Source organism: Rutidosis leptorrhynchoides, chromosome 11 (genome assembly GCF_046630445.1).
Source record: "Rutidosis leptorrhynchoides isolate AG116_Rl617_1_P2 chromosome 11, CSIRO_AGI_Rlap_v1, whole genome shotgun sequence".
NCBI lineage: Eukaryota > Viridiplantae > Streptophyta > Magnoliopsida > Asterales > Asteraceae > Rutidosis > Rutidosis leptorrhynchoides.
In genome coordinates this window covers 109,819,592-109,836,357 of record NC_092343.1, presented here as the reverse complement: position 1 = coordinate 109,836,357, position 16,766 = coordinate 109,819,592, and the positions used below count along the sequence as shown (strand labels likewise).

Genomic DNA, 16,766 nt, shown 5'->3' with positions numbered 1-16,766 from the left:
TTATAGTTGGATATATTATGAAATGGTATGCATGCCGTCAACTTCCGATGTAATGAAAGTTTGTCTTTTTAAAAACGAATGCAATGTTTGTAAAATGTATCATATAGAGGTCAAGTACCTCGCGATGTAATCAACTATTATGAATCGTTTATAATCAATATGGACTTAGTCCGGATGGATTAGGACGGGTCTTTACAAGTACGATTTAGGCCCCGCTAAATATAAATTTAAAACCATTGCTCCCTATCCTGATAGCTGATTTTCACGCCTTGTGGCCTAACGATACCGCATAAATAATACCGCCCGTTTCGGTCATATCAAGGGGGAAGTAAGTTTTTGGCGCCGCTGTCGGGGAACTGGTATCAGACAATACTGCTTCTATCAAACCTATTTGCAAGAATTTAGTGGTGTCTAAGAAAGGCAATAATACACGGACTTGGTTGTTGGATTTTCTGAACTGTCTCTAATTATATTGGAACCAAAAGGAACCTGCCTCTCTGTAGTCGGCCTGACCACTTGGTTTGTTGAATATCTCATGCGAAGCTCTATTATCGAAATACCAGGGAATCAGTAGTAAGAACTAAAAACATAATTAAACTTAGGATAATTGAAATGTCCCATTCATATTGATTATAAATGTTCCATTTTAATTGATTTCTTCGCGAGGTTTTGACCTCTATATGAGACGTTTTTCAAAGACTGCATTCATTTTTATAACAACCATAACCTTTATTTTATCGATAATGGTTTAAAAAGCATTACGTAGATTATCAAATAATGATAATCTAAAATATACCGTTTACACACGACCATTACATAATGGTTTACGATATGAATATATTACATCAAAAATAAGTTTCTTGAATGCAGTTTTACATAATATCATACAAGCATGGACTCCAAATCTAGTCCTTATTTTAGTATGCAACAGCGGAAGCTCTTAATATCATCTTAGAATAAACATGCTTAAAACGTCAACAAAAATGTTGGTGAGTTATAGGTTTAACCTATATATTATCAAATTATAATAATAGACCACAAGATTTCATATTTCAATACATCCCATACATAGAGATAAAAATCATTCATACGGTGAACACCTGGTAACTGACATTAACAAGATGCATATAAGAATATTCCCATCATTCCGAGACATCCATCGGACATGATATAAAAACTCGAAGTAATAAAGCATCCGCTACAACGGATGGGTTTTATTGGGCCCAATAGATCTATCTTTAGGATTCACGTCAATTAGTAGACTGGTTTACTAATTCTTAGGTTACCAAGTAAAAGGGGCATATTCGGCTTCGATCGTTCAACCATAGAAAGTAGTTTCATGAACTTGTGTCTATTTTGTAAAACATTTATAAAGCTGCATGTATTCTCATCCCAAGAATATTAGATTTTAAAAGTGGGACTATAACTCACTTTCACAGATTTTTACTTCGTCGGGAAGTAAGACTTGGCCACTGGTCGATTCACGAACCTATAACAAATATGTACATATATATCAAAGTATGTTCAAAATATATTTACAACATTTCTAATACATTTTAATGTTTTAAGTTTATTAAGTCAGCTGTCCTCGTTAGTAACCTACAACTAGTTGTCCATAGTTAGATGTACAGAAATAAATTGATATATATTATCTTGACCCAATCCACGACCCAGTGTATACACGTCTCAGGCTAGATCACAACTCAAAGTATATATATTTTTGGAATCAACCTCAACCCTGTATAGCTAACTCCAACATTACTGCATATAGAGTGTCTATGGTTGTTCCAAATAATATATATAGATGGGTCGATATGATATGTCAAAACATTTGCATATGTGTCTATGGTATCCCAAGATTACATAATATATTAGAATATATGTATTATACAATATAAGTTAGCTAGGATATGATTAATATAGATTTGTTACCAATTTTCACGTAGCTACAACAAGTAAAAATATCCAATCTTGTTTTAGCCATAACTTCTTCGTTTTAAATCCGTTTTGAGTGAATCCAATTGCTATGGTTTCATATTGAACTTAAGTTTATGAATCTATACAGAAAAGGTATAAGTTTATAGTCAGAAATACAGGTTACAAGTCATTTTTGTAAAGGTAGTCATTTCAGTCGAAAGAACGACGTCTAGATGACCATTTTAGAAAACATACTTCCATTTTGAGTTTAATCATCATTTTTGGATATGGTTTCATGTTCATAATAAAAATCATTAACAACTTTTAAATCAAAGTTTATCATAGTTTTTAATTAACTAACCCAAAACAGCCAGCGGTGTTACTACGACGGCGTATATCCAGTTTTACGGTGTTTTTCGTGTTTTCAGATTTTAAATCATTAAGTTAGCATATCATATAGATATAGAACATGTGTCTAGTTGATTTTAAAAGTCAAGTTAGAAAGATTAACTTTTGTTTGCGAACAAGTTTAAAATTAACTAAACTATGTTCTAGTGATTTCAAGTTTAAACCTTCGAATAAGGTAGTTTTATATATATGAATCGAATGATATTATGAACATCATTACTACCTCAGGTTTTGTGGATAAACCTACTAGAAATGAGAAAAATAGATCTAGCTTCAAAGGATCCTTGGATGGCTTGAAAGTTCTTGAAGCAGAATCATGACACAAAAACAAGTTCAAGTAAGATTTCCACTCGAAATAAGATTGTTATAGTTATAGAAATTGAATAAAAGTTTGAATATGAGTATTACTTTGTATTAGAAAGATATCTTACTATAAATAAGAAAGATTTCTTGAGGTTGGAAGATCATTTTAAAAGATTGGAAGTAAGCTAGCAAACTTGGAAGTATTCTTGATTTTATGAAACTAGAACTTATAGAATTTATGAAGAACACTTAGAACTTGAAGATAGAACTTGAGAGAGATCAATTTTATGAAGAAAATTGAAGAATGAAAGTGTTTATAGGTGTTTTTGGTCGTTGGTATATGGATTAGATATAAAGGATGTGTAATTTTGTTTACATGTAAATAAGTCATGAATGATTACTAATATTTTTGTAATTTTATGAGATATTTCATGCTAGTTGCAAATGATGGTTCCCACATATGTTAGGTGACTCACATGGGCTGCTAAGAGCTGATCATTGGAGTGTATATACCAATAGTACATACATCTAAAAGCTGTGTATTGTACGAGTACGAATACGGGTGCATACTAGTAGAATTGTTGATGAAACTGAACGAGGATGTAATTGTAAGCATTTTTGTTAAGTAGAAGTATTTCGATAAGTGTATAGAAGTCTTTCAAAAGTGTATGAATACATATTAAAATACTACATGAATATACATTTTAACTGAGTCGTTAAGTCATCGTTAGTCGTTACATGTAAATGTTGTTTTGAAACCTTTAGGTTAACGATCTTGTTAAATATTGTTAACCCATTGTTTATTATATCTAAAGAGATGTTAAATTATTACATTATCATGATATTATGATATATTAATATATCTTATTATGATATATATACCGTTAAATGTTGTTACAACGATAAACGTTACATATATGTCTCGTTTCGAAATCATTAAGTTAGTAGTCTTGTTTTTACATATGTAGTTCATTGTTAATACACTTAATGACATGTTTACTTATCATTTATCATGATTAAACATAGTGTATCAATATCTTAATATGATTCATATGTATTTAGTAAGACGTTGTTATAACGATAATCGTTATATATATCGTTTCGAGTTTCTTAATTCAATAAACTCAATTTTATGTATACAACTCATTGTTAAAATACCTAATGATATACTTACTTATAATAATATCATGTTAACTATATATATATAATCATATATATGTCATCATATAGTTTTTACAAGTTTTAACATTCGTGAATCACCGGTCAACTTGGGTGGTCAATTGTCTATATGAAACCTATTTAAATTAATCAAGTCTTAACAAGTTTGATTGCTTAACATGTTGGAAACACTTAATCATGTAAATAAAAATTTCATTTAATATATATAAACATGGAAAATTTCGGGTCACTACAGTACCTACCCGTTAAATAAATTTCGTCCCGAAATTTTAAGCAGTTGGAGGTGTTGACGTATCTTCTGGAAATAAGTGCGGGTATTTCTTCTTCATCTGATCTTCTCATTCCCAGGTGAACTCAGGTCCTCTACGAGCATTCCTTCAAACTTTAACAATTGGTATCTTGTTTTGCTTAAGTCTTTTAACCTCACGATCCATTATTTCGACGGGTTCTTCGACGAATTGAAGTTTTTCGTTGATTTGGATTTCGTCTAACGGAATAGTGAGATCTTCTTTAGCAAAACATTTCTTCAAATTTGAGACGTGGAAAGTGTTATGTACAGCCGCGAGTTGTTGTGGTAATTCAAGCCGGTAAGCTACTGGTCCGACACGATCAATAATCTTGAATGGTCCTATATACCTTGGATTTAATTTCCCTCGTTTACCAAATCGAACAACGCCTTTCCAAGGTGCAACCTTAAGCATGACCATCTCTCCAATTTCGAATTCTATATATTTTCTTTTAATGTCGGCGTAGCTCTTTTGTCGACTTTGGGCGGTTTTGAACCGTTGTTGAATTTGGATGATCTTCTCGGTAGTTTCTTGTATTATCTTCGGACCCGTAATCTTTCTATCCCCCACTTCACTCCAACAAATCGGAGACCTGCACTTTCTACCATAAAGTGCTTCAAACGGCGCCATCTCAATGCTTGATTGGTAGCTGTTGTTGTAGGAAAATTCTGCTAACGGTAGATGTCGATCCCAACTGTTTCCGAAATCAATAACACATGCTCGTAGCATGTCTTCAAGCGTTTGTATCATCCTTTCGCTCTGCCCATCAGTTTGTGGATGATAGGCAGTACTCATGTCTAGACGAGTTCCTAATGCTTGTTTTAATGTCTGCCCGAATCTTGAAATAAATCTGCCATCTCTATCAGAGATAATAGAGATTGGTATTCCATGTCTGGAGACGACTTCCTTCAAATACAGTCGTGCTAACTTCTCCATCTTGTCATCTTCTCTTATTGGCAGGAAGTGTGCTGATTTGGTGAGACGATCAACTATTACCCAAATAGTATCAAAACCACTTGCAGTCCTTGGCAATTTAGTGATGAAATCCATGGTAATGTTTTCCCATTTCCATTCTGGGATTTCGGGTTGTTGAAGTACACCTGATGGTTTCTGATGCTAAGCTTTGACCTTAGAACACGTCAAACATTCCCCTACGTATTTAGCAACATCGGCTTTCATACCTGGCCACCAAAAATGTTTCTTGAGATCTTTGTACATCTTCCCCGTTCCAGGATGTATTGAATATCTGGTTTTATGAGCTTCTCTAAGTACCATTTCTCTCATATCTCCAAATTTTGGTACCCAAATTCTTTCAGCCCTATACCGGGTTCCGTCTTCCCAAATATTAAGATGCTTCTCCGATCCTTTGGGTATTTCATCCTTTAAATTTCCCTCTTTTAAAACTCCTTGTTGCGCCTCCTTTATTTGAGTAGTAAGGTTATTGTGAATCATTATATTCATAGATTTTACTCGAATGGGTTCTCTGTCCTTTCTACTCAAAGCGTCGGCTACCACATTCGCCTTCCCCGGGTGGTAACGAATCTCAAAGTCGTAATCATTCAACAATTCAATCCACCTGCGCTGCCTCATGTTCAGTTGTTTCTGATTAAATATATGTTGAAGACTTTTGTGGTCGGTATATATAATACTTTTGACCCCATATAAGTAGTGCCTCCAAGTCTTTAATGCAAAAACAACCGCGCCTAATTCCAAATCATGCGTCGTATAATTCTGCTCGTGAAACTTCAATTGTCTAGACGCATAAGCAATTACCTTCGTTCGTTGCATTAATACACAACCGAGACCTTGCTTTGAAGTGTCACAATATATCAAAAAATCATCATTCCCTTCTGGTAATGACAATATAGGTGCCATAGTTAACTTTTTCTCTAACAATTGAAATGCTTTCTCTTGTTCATCCTTCCACTCAAATTTCCTCCCTTTATGTGTTAATGCAGTCAAGGGTTTTGCTATTCAGGAAAAATCTTGGATGAACCTTCTGTAGCAACCAGCTAGTCCTAAAAATTGGCGTATATGCTTCGGAGTTTTCGGGGTTTCCCATTTTTCAACGGTTTCAATCTTTGCTGGATCCACCTGAATACCTTCTTTGTTCACTATGTGACCGAGGAATTCAACTTCTTCCAACCAAAATGCACACTTTGAAAACTTACCGAACAGTTTTTCTTTTCTCAGCAACTCTAGCACTTTTCTTAAATGTTCTTCATGCTCTTGATCATTCTTCGAGTAAATAATTATGTCATCGATGAAAACAATGACAAACTTGTCAAGATATGGCCCACACACTCTGTTTATGAGGTCCATGAACACAGCTGGTGCGTTTGTCAATCCAAACGGTATAACCATAAGCTCGTAATGACCGTAACGCGTCCTAAAAGAAGTCTTTGGAATATCATCCTCCTTCACCCGCATTTGATGATACCCAGAACATAAATCAATCTTCGAATAAACCGACGAGCCTTGTAGTTGATCAAATAAGTCGTCGATTCTCGGTAGTGGGTAGCGGTTCTTGATGGTAAGTTTGTTTAACTCTCGGTAGTCGATACACAACCTAAATGTACCATCCTTCTTCTTGACAAACAAAATAGGAGCTCCCCACGCTGATGTGCTTGGTCGAATGAAATCACGCTCTAAAAGTTCTTGTAATTGGCTCTAAAGTTCCTTCATTTTGCTAGGTGCGAGTCTGTATGGAGCACGAGCTATTGGTGCAGCTCCCGGTACAAGGTCTATTTGAAATTCAACGGATAGGTGTGGAGGTAGTCCCGGTAATTCTTTCAGAAATACATGGATCGGTGTGGAGGTAGTCCCGGTAATTCTTTCAGAAATACATCGGGAAATTCTTTTGCGACTGGAACATCATTGATGTTCTTTTCTTCTAAATTGACTTTCTCGACGTGTGCTAGCACAGCATAGCAACCTTTTCTTATTAGTTTTTGTGCCTTCAGGTTACTAATAAGATTTAACTTCGCGTTGCTCTTTTCTCCGTACACCATTAAGGGTTTTCCTTTTTCTCATATAATGCGAATTGCATTTTTGTAACAAATGATCTCTGCTTTTACTTCTTTCAACCAGTTCATACCGATTATCACATCAAAACTCCCTAACTCTACTGGTATCAAGTCAATCTTAAATGTTTCGCTAACCAGTTTAATTTCTCGATTTCGACATATATTATCTGCTGTAATTAATTTACCGTTTGCTAATTCGAGTAAAAATTTATTATCCAAGGGCGTCGGTGAACAACTTAGTTTAGCACAAAAATCCCTACTCATATAGCTTCTATCCGCACCCGAATCAAATAAAACATAAGCAGATTTATTGCCAATGAGAAACGTACCCGTAACAAGCTCCGGGTCTTCCTGCGCTTCTGCCGTATTAATATTGAAAACTCTTCCGTGGCCCTGCCCATTAGTATTTCCCTGATTCGGGCAATTTCTACTAAAGTGGCCCGGTTTTCCACATCCAAAACAAACTATGGCGGTATTATTTGTTCCTTTAATTCTGTTATGTATTGGTCCGTAGATTTCGCACTTCTTCGCGCTATGACCATTTCTTTTACACCTGTTTCAAAATGTCGTGCAGAACCCCAGGTGATGCTCTTCACATCTTTGGCATGGCTGTTTTTGGTTTTTGTTGCCATTGTTGTTATTGAGATTGTTGTTGGGATTGTTATTGTTGCTGTTGTTGTTGTTGTTATTGTTGTTGGGCCGGTTATTGTAGTTATTGTTGGGACGTTTGTTGAAGTTGTTGTTGCGATTGTTGTTGCGGTTATTGGGATAGTTGTTGGGATTTTGGTTGTGATTGTTGTTGTTGTATTGGTGACTCTTGTCATTGGTTTCTTCCCGCTTTCTCTTGACTTGTTTCATGTTAGCCTCTTCGGTCACCTGCTCTTTAATCCTTCCTTCGATCTGGTTCACTAATTTGTGAGCCATTCGACTTGCCTTTTGTATGGAGGCGGGCTCGTGTGAACTCACATCTTCTTAAATTCTTTCCGGTAAGCCTTTTACAAATGCGTCGATCTTCTCTTCTTCGTCTTCAAATGTTCTGGGACACAATAGGCACAATTCTGTGAATCGTCGTTCGTACGTGGTGATATCGAAACCTTGCGTTCGTAATCCTCTAAGCTCTTCCTTAAACTTATTGACCTCGTTCCTGGGACGATACTGCTCGTTCATCAATTGCTTGAATGCTGACCATGGTAGTGCGTAAGCAGCATCTTGTCCTACCTGCTCGAGATAGGTATTCCACCACGTTAACGCCGTACCTGTAAAGGTATGCGTAGCGTACTTAACTTTGTCCTCTTCAGTACACTTACTTATGGCAAACACCGATTCGACCTTCTCGGTCCACCGTTTCAATCCAATTGGTCCTTCGGTTCCATCAAATTCCAAAGGTTTGCAGGTAGTGAATTCTTTGTAGGAGCATCCTACACGATTTCTTGCGGAATTAGTTCCACTGTTAGATCCAGAGTTATTGTTATTTTGCATTGCAGCCTGCACTGCAGCTATGTTCGCAGAAAGGAAAACACGGAAGTCTTCCTCACTCATGTTCAAGTTCTGACGAGTCGCCGGTGCCATTTCCTTCAAAATAGCCAAAAGAATTGAGTTAATCATATAGAATTTAAGAGTAGTCAATAGTATTTCATAGCATAATATGAACTTATTTATAAAAGCTTTTTCTTCATATTAGCATTTTATAGTTTTAATTCGGGTAGTACCTACCCGTTAAGTTCATACTTAGCAGCTATTATACAATTCAACTACTACGATTCTATATGAAAAACTTATTACAATAATATTTCGCGTTCAAACTTTATACAATATTTTACAAACTTACAATACCGCTGTAATAGATATAGGATGAAATATAGCACATAATAACTTTGCTACTCGGCAACTATAAAGGCAATTCTAGTTAATACACAACTTGTTCAGCAAAATAAATAAAGACACGTAATTCATAAGTCCAGAAACAAGTCATGCATTCAGGTTTTACTAAGACGACTTCCCATCCTTGATCTTGTGGAAAATAACCGTTATGACCATTGGCTAGGCAGCATGTTGTAATGTCGTCAAAAGGTCGAGGGTTTCGTAATGTCCAACAGCCCCGTAATAATCTAAAAACCTTGTTTCTCACCCCAACTACTGAATCCGTCACTTGTGGGAAGGTTTTATTTAAAAGCTGCAATCCGATGTTCTTTTTCTCACTTTGTTAAGAAGTGAACATAACTAACCTGTAAGCATAACATGCTTCTTTATGTTGCATGTTAGAAGCTCTTTCTAATTCACGAAATCCTATGTTGGGATATGTTGAGTCAAAATAGGTTCTTAACCCGTAGCATAAAATTGCATTTGGGTTCCCCACATTTAACGCTTTAAAGAAAACACGACATAACTTACGGTCTCCCCAATGTGATATACCTCACCAATCAAAGGAAAGCCTTTTATAAACTAAGACATTTCTGGAAAGTCTTTCAAATGTTTGAAAAGTTAATTTGGTCATAACTAAATGTGCTGATGAATTCTGACCGACTCTAAACAAGATTTCCTCACTCATATCCTCTGGTAGGTCTTCTAAAATGTTCGGTTATCTACCCTTAACGTCCATTTTGTTTTTATACTGTAAAATAGACAAGGATTAGATTCGTAAAAGATAATTAACAAACAATACAAGCAATTTTTACATAGAATATAAAAGTACAAGCACACTACAATATATATAATACACGACATGATTACAACCCTCTAATCTGAATCACTGGTTTCTTCTTTGGACTTGGTTCGTTTTCCTAATTTTCTAGGAATATATGGTGTTCCTCTAATATGAGCCATCATTTTTCACAATGGTTTAGAAAAACCTGGTGGTTTAGAGGTTCCCGGGTCATTGTTACATTTTAGGAAATACGGATGTTGCCGATACATATAAAGTTCATCGGGGTTGGAATCGGGTTTCTCTATTTTTATACCTTTTCCCTTATTATTTTCTTTCGCTTTATTAAATTGGGTCGAGGTAATTTCTATAACATCATCGGAATCCTCATCGGGATCCGATTCATCGGAAAATTGATAATCTTCCCAATATTTTGCTTCCTCGGCGGAAACACCTTTGGCCATTATTAACTTTGGTCCGTTGGTTGAGGATTTTCTTTTATTTAATCGATTTATTATAGGTATCATTATTTCTTACTCCGGAACCTCTTCTTCCGGTTCCTCCTCTTTCGGTTCCTCCTATCCCGGTTCCTCCTCTTCCGGTTCCTCCTCTTCCGGTTCCTCTTCTTCCGGTTCCTCTTCGGGAATTTGTGAATCTTCCCAAAATATATTCGACTCTTCATTATTATTAGGTGAATCAATGACATTTGTACTAGTGGTAGACATCTATCACACAATATCAAACACATTAAGAGGTTAATATATCATATAATATTTACATGTTAATAATATATAGTTTCCAACAAAAGTGTTAAGCAATCGTTTTTAAAGAAAACACGGTAGAAGTCCAGACTCACTAATGTATCCTAATAAACTCGATACGACACACTAACGCAAATTTCTGGTTCTCTAAGACCAACGCTCGGATACCAACTGAAATGTCCCGTTCATATTGATTATAAACGTTTCATATTAATTGATTTCGTCGCGAGGTTTTGACCTCTATATGAGACGTTTTTCAAAGACTGCATTCATTTTTAAAACAACCATAACCTTTATTTTATCGAAAAAGGTTTAAAAAGCATTATGTAGATTATCAAATAATGATAATCTAAAATATACCGTTTACACACGACCATTACATAATGGTTTACAATATGAATATATTACATCAAAAATAAGTTTCTTGAATGCAGTTTTACATAATATCATACAAGCATGGACTCCAAATCTTGTTCTTATTTTAGTACGCAACATCGGAAGCTCTTAATAATCACCTGAGAATAAACATGCTTAAAACGTCAACAAAAATGTTGGTGAGTTATAGGTTTAACCTATATATTATCAAATCATAATAATACACCACAAGATTTCATATTTCAATACATCCCATACATAGAGATAAAAATCGTTCATACGGTGAACACCTGGTAACCGACATTAACAAGATGCATATAAGAATATCCCCATCATTCCGGGACATCCATCGGACATGATATAAAAACTCGAAGTACTAAAGCATCCGCTACAACGGATGGGGTTTGTTGGGCCCAATAGATCTATCTTTAGGATTCGCGTCAATTAGTAGACTGGTTTACTAATTCTAGGTTACCAAGTAAAAGGGGCATATTCGGCTTCGATCGTTCAACCATAGAAAGTAGTTTCATGTACTTGTGTCTATTTTGTAAAACATTTATAAAGCTGCATGTATTCTCATCCCAAAAATATTAGATTTTAAAAGTGGGACTATAACTCACTTTCACAGATTTTTACTTCGTCGGGAAGTAAGACTTAGCCACTGGTCGATTCACGAACCTATAACAAATATGTACATATATATCAAAGTATGTTCAAAATATATTTACAACATTTCTAATACGTTTTAATATTTTAAGTTTATTAAGTCAGCTGTCCTCGTTAGTAATCTACAACTAGTTGTCCATAGTTAGATGTACAGAAATAAATTGATATATATTATCTTGACCCAATCCACGACCCAGTGTATACACGTCTCAGGCTAGATCACAACTCAAAGTATATATATTTTTGGAATCAACCTCAACCCTGTATAGCTAACTCCAACATTACTACATATAGAGTGTCTATGGTTGTTCCAAATAATATATATAGATGGGTCGATATGATATGTCAAAACATTTGTATACGTGTCTATGGTATCCCAAGATTACAAAATATATTAGAATATATGTATTATACAATATAAGTTAGCTAGGATATGATTAATATAGATTTGTTACCAATTTTCACGTAGCTACAACAAGTAAAAATATCCAATCTTGTTTTACCCACAACTTCTTCGTTTTAAATCCGTTTTGAGTGAATCCAATTGCTATGGTTTCATATTGAACTTAAGTTTATGAATCTATACAGAAAAAGTATAAGTTTATTGTCAGAAATACAGGTTACAAGTTGTTTTTGTAAAGGTAGTCATTTCAGTCGAAAGAACGACGTCTAGATGACCATTTTGGAAAACATACTTCCACTTTGAGTTTAATCATGATTTTTGGATATGGTTTCATGTTCATAAGAATAATCATTTTTTCATAAGAACAACTTTTAAATAAAAGTTTATCATAGTTTTTAATTAACTAACCCAAAACAGCCCGCGGTGTTACTAGGACGGCGTATATCCAGTTTTACGGTGTTTTTCGTGTTTTCAGGTTTTAAATCATTAAGTTTGCATATCATATAGATATAGAACATGTGTCTAGTTGATTTTAAAAGTCAAGTTAGAAAGATTAACTTTTGTTTGCGAACAAGTTTAGAATTAACTAAACTATGTTCTAGTGATTTCAAGTTTAAACCTTCGAATAAGGTAGTTTTATATATATGAATTGAATGATGTTATCAACATCATTACTACCTCAGGTTTTGTGGATAAACTTACTGGAAATGAGAAAAATGGATCTAGCTTCAAAGGATCCTTGGATGTCTTGAAAGTTCTTGAAGCAGAATCATGACACGAAAACAAGTTCAAGTAAGATTTCCACTCGAAATAAGATTGTTATAGTTATAGAAATTGAATCAAAGTTTGAATATGAGTATTACCTTGTATTAGAAAGATATCTTACTATAAATAAGAAAGATTTCTTGAGTTTGGATGATCACTTTAAAAGATTGGAAGTAAGCTAGCAAACTTGGAAGTATTCTTGATTTTATGAAACTAGAACTTATAGAATTTATGAAGAACACTTAGAACTTGAAGATAGAACTTGAGAGAGATCAATTTGATGAAGAAAATAGAAGAATGAAAGTGTTTGTAGGTGTTTTTGGTCCTTGGTATATGGATTAGATATAAAGGATGTGTAATTTTGTTTACATGTAAATAAGTCATGAATGATTACTAATATTTTTGTAATTTTATGAGATATTTCAAGCTAGCTGCCAAATGATGGTTCCCACATGTGTTAGGTGACTCACATGGGCTGCTAAGAGCTGATCATACATCTAAACCTTTGTATTGTACGAGTACAAAATACGGGTGCATACGCGTAGAATTGTTGATGAATCTGAACGAGGATGTAATTGTAAGCATTTTTGTTAAGTAGAAGTATTTTGATAAGTGTCTTGAAGTCTTTCAAAAGTGTATGAATACATATTAAAACACTACATGTATATACATTTTAACTGAGTCGTTAAGTCATCGTTAGTCGTTACATGTAAATGTTGTTTTGAAACCTTTAGGTTAACGATCTTGTTAAATGTTGTTAACCCATTGTTTATTATATCTAAAGAGATGTTAAATTATTACATTATCATGATATTATGATATATTAGTATATCTTAGTATGATATATATAGAGTTAAATGTTGTTACAACTATAATCGTTACATATATGTCTCGTTTCGAAATCATTAAGTTAGTAGTCTTGTTTTAACATAGGTAGTTCATTGTTAATACACTTAATGACATGTTTACTTATCACTTATCATGATTAAACATAGTGCATCATTATCTTAATATGATTCATATGTATTTAGTAAGACGTTGTTATAATGATAATCGTTATATATATCGTTTTGAGTTTCTTAATTCAATAAACTCAATTTTATGTATACAACTCATTGTTAAAATACCTAATGAGATACTTACTTATCATAATATCATGTTAACTATATATATAATCATATATATGTCATCATATAGTTTTTACAAGTTTTAACGTTCGTGAATCACCGGTCAACATGGGTGGTCAATTGTCTATATGAAACCTATTTAAATTAATCAAGTCTTAACAAGTTTGATTGCTTAACATGCTGGAAACACTTAATCATGTAAATAACAATTTCATTTAATATATATAAACATGGAAAAGTTCTGGTCACTACAATAATTACCTTACATTACCTTAAATACCTAAAAATTACCTTATATTAAGATCGCTTTAGTTTACTTTTAGACTAAATTTGGAACTTGGCTTATGTACCTAAAATTTTAAACAAGAGGATATACTCAGTGTATGACCCAAACCAGATATAGAATAGGGCCGTTGTTATTCATACCTGATCCAAACATAATAATCTCTAAAGCATGCAAAGAAGAACGAATCAGAAATTGAATGGAGTTACGCGTTACTCTAAATGAAAACACCAAACCCTCGATTGAAAGTCGAGGAGGAGCAATCAGATTCCTAGAGATTCAAGGACACCCGTTCGAGGAAAAGCATCACATTATACAGCTCATCCAAAATGGCTGTCAATTTCATGGACTACCGAATGATGATCCTAACTCTCACCTTGATAAATTCATATTTCTTTCAAACTCCTACAAACAGCCAGGATAGGACAAGATATAGTCCAGTTATACTTGTTCCCCTATTCTCTCACTCATCATGCACAAACATGCTTTGAAGGATTGCAAAAAGATTCCATCACGTCATGGATGGAGATGGCTACTAAATTTCTAACCAAATATTTCCCTCCTTCTAAACAAACCAAGATTAAGAATAACATCATTAACTTTAAACAAAGTTATGATGAATCTCTTTACAACGCATGGGAGCGATTCAAAACCATGCTAAAAAAATGCCCTAATCACCAGCTAGAACGGTCAACCCAAATCTGTACCTTCTACAATGGTCTTACGGTAAATCATAGGACGACGATCGACGCAGCAGCTCAAGGAAATCAGATGAACTAAACCGCAGACGAAGCATGCGAATTGCTCGAAAACATGACAATGCATCATCATGACTGGAACAGTGGTGAAACAACTTCATCATCTGCTCCACTCTTCGCACTTAATGATCAAACGGAAGCCATCAAATCCCTCACAGACAAGATGGAGTCTATTGCCAAACAACTTGGAGAACTGAAGACGCAGTCACAGTTGGTTAACTAGGCTCAGGCCTGTGTTAACTGTACCAACCCACAATCCACTGTAGAATATCAAGTTGAGTACGAGAATCCTGACAGTTTAGTCTGTTACGTCCAATACTCAGCTCGTCAATCAAATCTCGGATTCAATCAACAACCTAGGGTTAACTAATTTCAAAGAAATAACCAGCCTTTTCACTATCGTTACCCACCTTACCCACCCCAAAAATCTCATTTGACCTACGATCAATCACTTCCACTCACTAGATCACCAGCTGGGAAATTCTCCAACAAACCAAATTACAAAAGTAACCAACCCTGCTCTCAGGACTGATGATCAGTTGACTCAGTTCATTCAAGGATAACACCAGCTAAATCAGAAAACCGCGTCTAGACAAGACCAGACAAAGATACTCATGAGAAACCAATTGGCTTTGCTCAAAAGTCTAGAAACGCGACTTGAACTGTTATCACAACGCCTTGAAACCCAACCACAAGGAAGATCATATAGTAATACTAACCAAAACCCCTACATAATCCCATAATCCCAAAGAAAGAACCACGGAGAAGGTCAGCTAGGCTTAAGAACAAATCAACGTATACTCAGAAGCTACCCACTCAAACTTCGATTCGTGTACCCTATCCTAGAAGGCTACTGGAAGAACCATCCAAGCTTGATACCTACAAACTTGAAGGAAAATTCCTGGACACCATGTCCAAAGTTCCTAACTAGAAAAGATACATTCGAAGGCTTCTCTCTACAAAGGAAAGGATGCCAGATTCTAACAAAATTCCACTAAGTGAAGAATTCTCGGCATTACTCAGAAACTATCTACCGAAGAAACTAGAAGATACGGACCGATTAATTTTCCCGTGTCCAATCTACCAATCTGGAACCATTCATGCTCTAGCAGATTTAGGAGCAAGTATCAACCTAATTCCCTATTCTCTCTACAAGAGATTAGAGCTAGGTGACTTGTCACCAACCAAAATGACAATCCAACTTGCCGATCACACAATTCGATATCCTAAGGGCATAGTTGAAAACATCTTGATGAAAGTAGACAAATTATTATACGCTACAAATTTTGTAGTGATGGATATTAAAGAAGACTGCATACTCCAATAGTATTAGGGAGACCTTCCATGAATATGGCTATGAATGTCATTAATGTGTACAATCAAACCTTAATCTTGCGATCATATTGGGAGAGTGTTACCTTCAAAATTGAACGACCTACTGATCTTTCTGGAGCGGCAGAGATGTTTGCTATTTCCACTGAACGGATCACTTTCGATGATGAGTCCCCACCACCAGCCAATGATATCGAGATCGGTGTAGAATCAAAGTCTACTGATGACCAAGAAATGGAAGAAGAGGATCCCAACGAAGAAATAGAGGAAGAGGAAGAATCTGAGGAGGAAGAAGAAATGAGAGACGTAAAAGAAACTGCGATAGTACCCTATCAAAGCTTGGAAGCAAATCATAATTGTCACGAAGAATTAATGAGGCTAAAGACGGAGGATCACAGTTTAATTATTCGATCAAAGAGAAAACTGCTAAGGCCTAAGTTAATGATATAGAGATTGACTCTGCCAGTGTCGAAGTGAAACACCAGAATACTGAGGAAGCCCGTTCATCAGACGAATCTACAGAAGAAAACAATAC

The 16,766-nt window shown here is 35.0% G+C and overlaps 1 non-coding gene across 1 annotated transcript; it reads right to left on the bottom strand.

Moving 5' to 3' along the window:
* Positions 1–14,718: 14,718 nt before the first annotated feature.
* On the bottom strand, positions 14,719–14,824 carry LOC139879085 (small nucleolar RNA R71). Its single transcript, XR_011769937.1, has one exon. It is a non-coding gene; the product is annotated as a small nucleolar RNA R71 (small nucleolar RNA).
* Between the last annotated feature and the right edge of the window lie 1,942 nt (positions 14,825–16,766).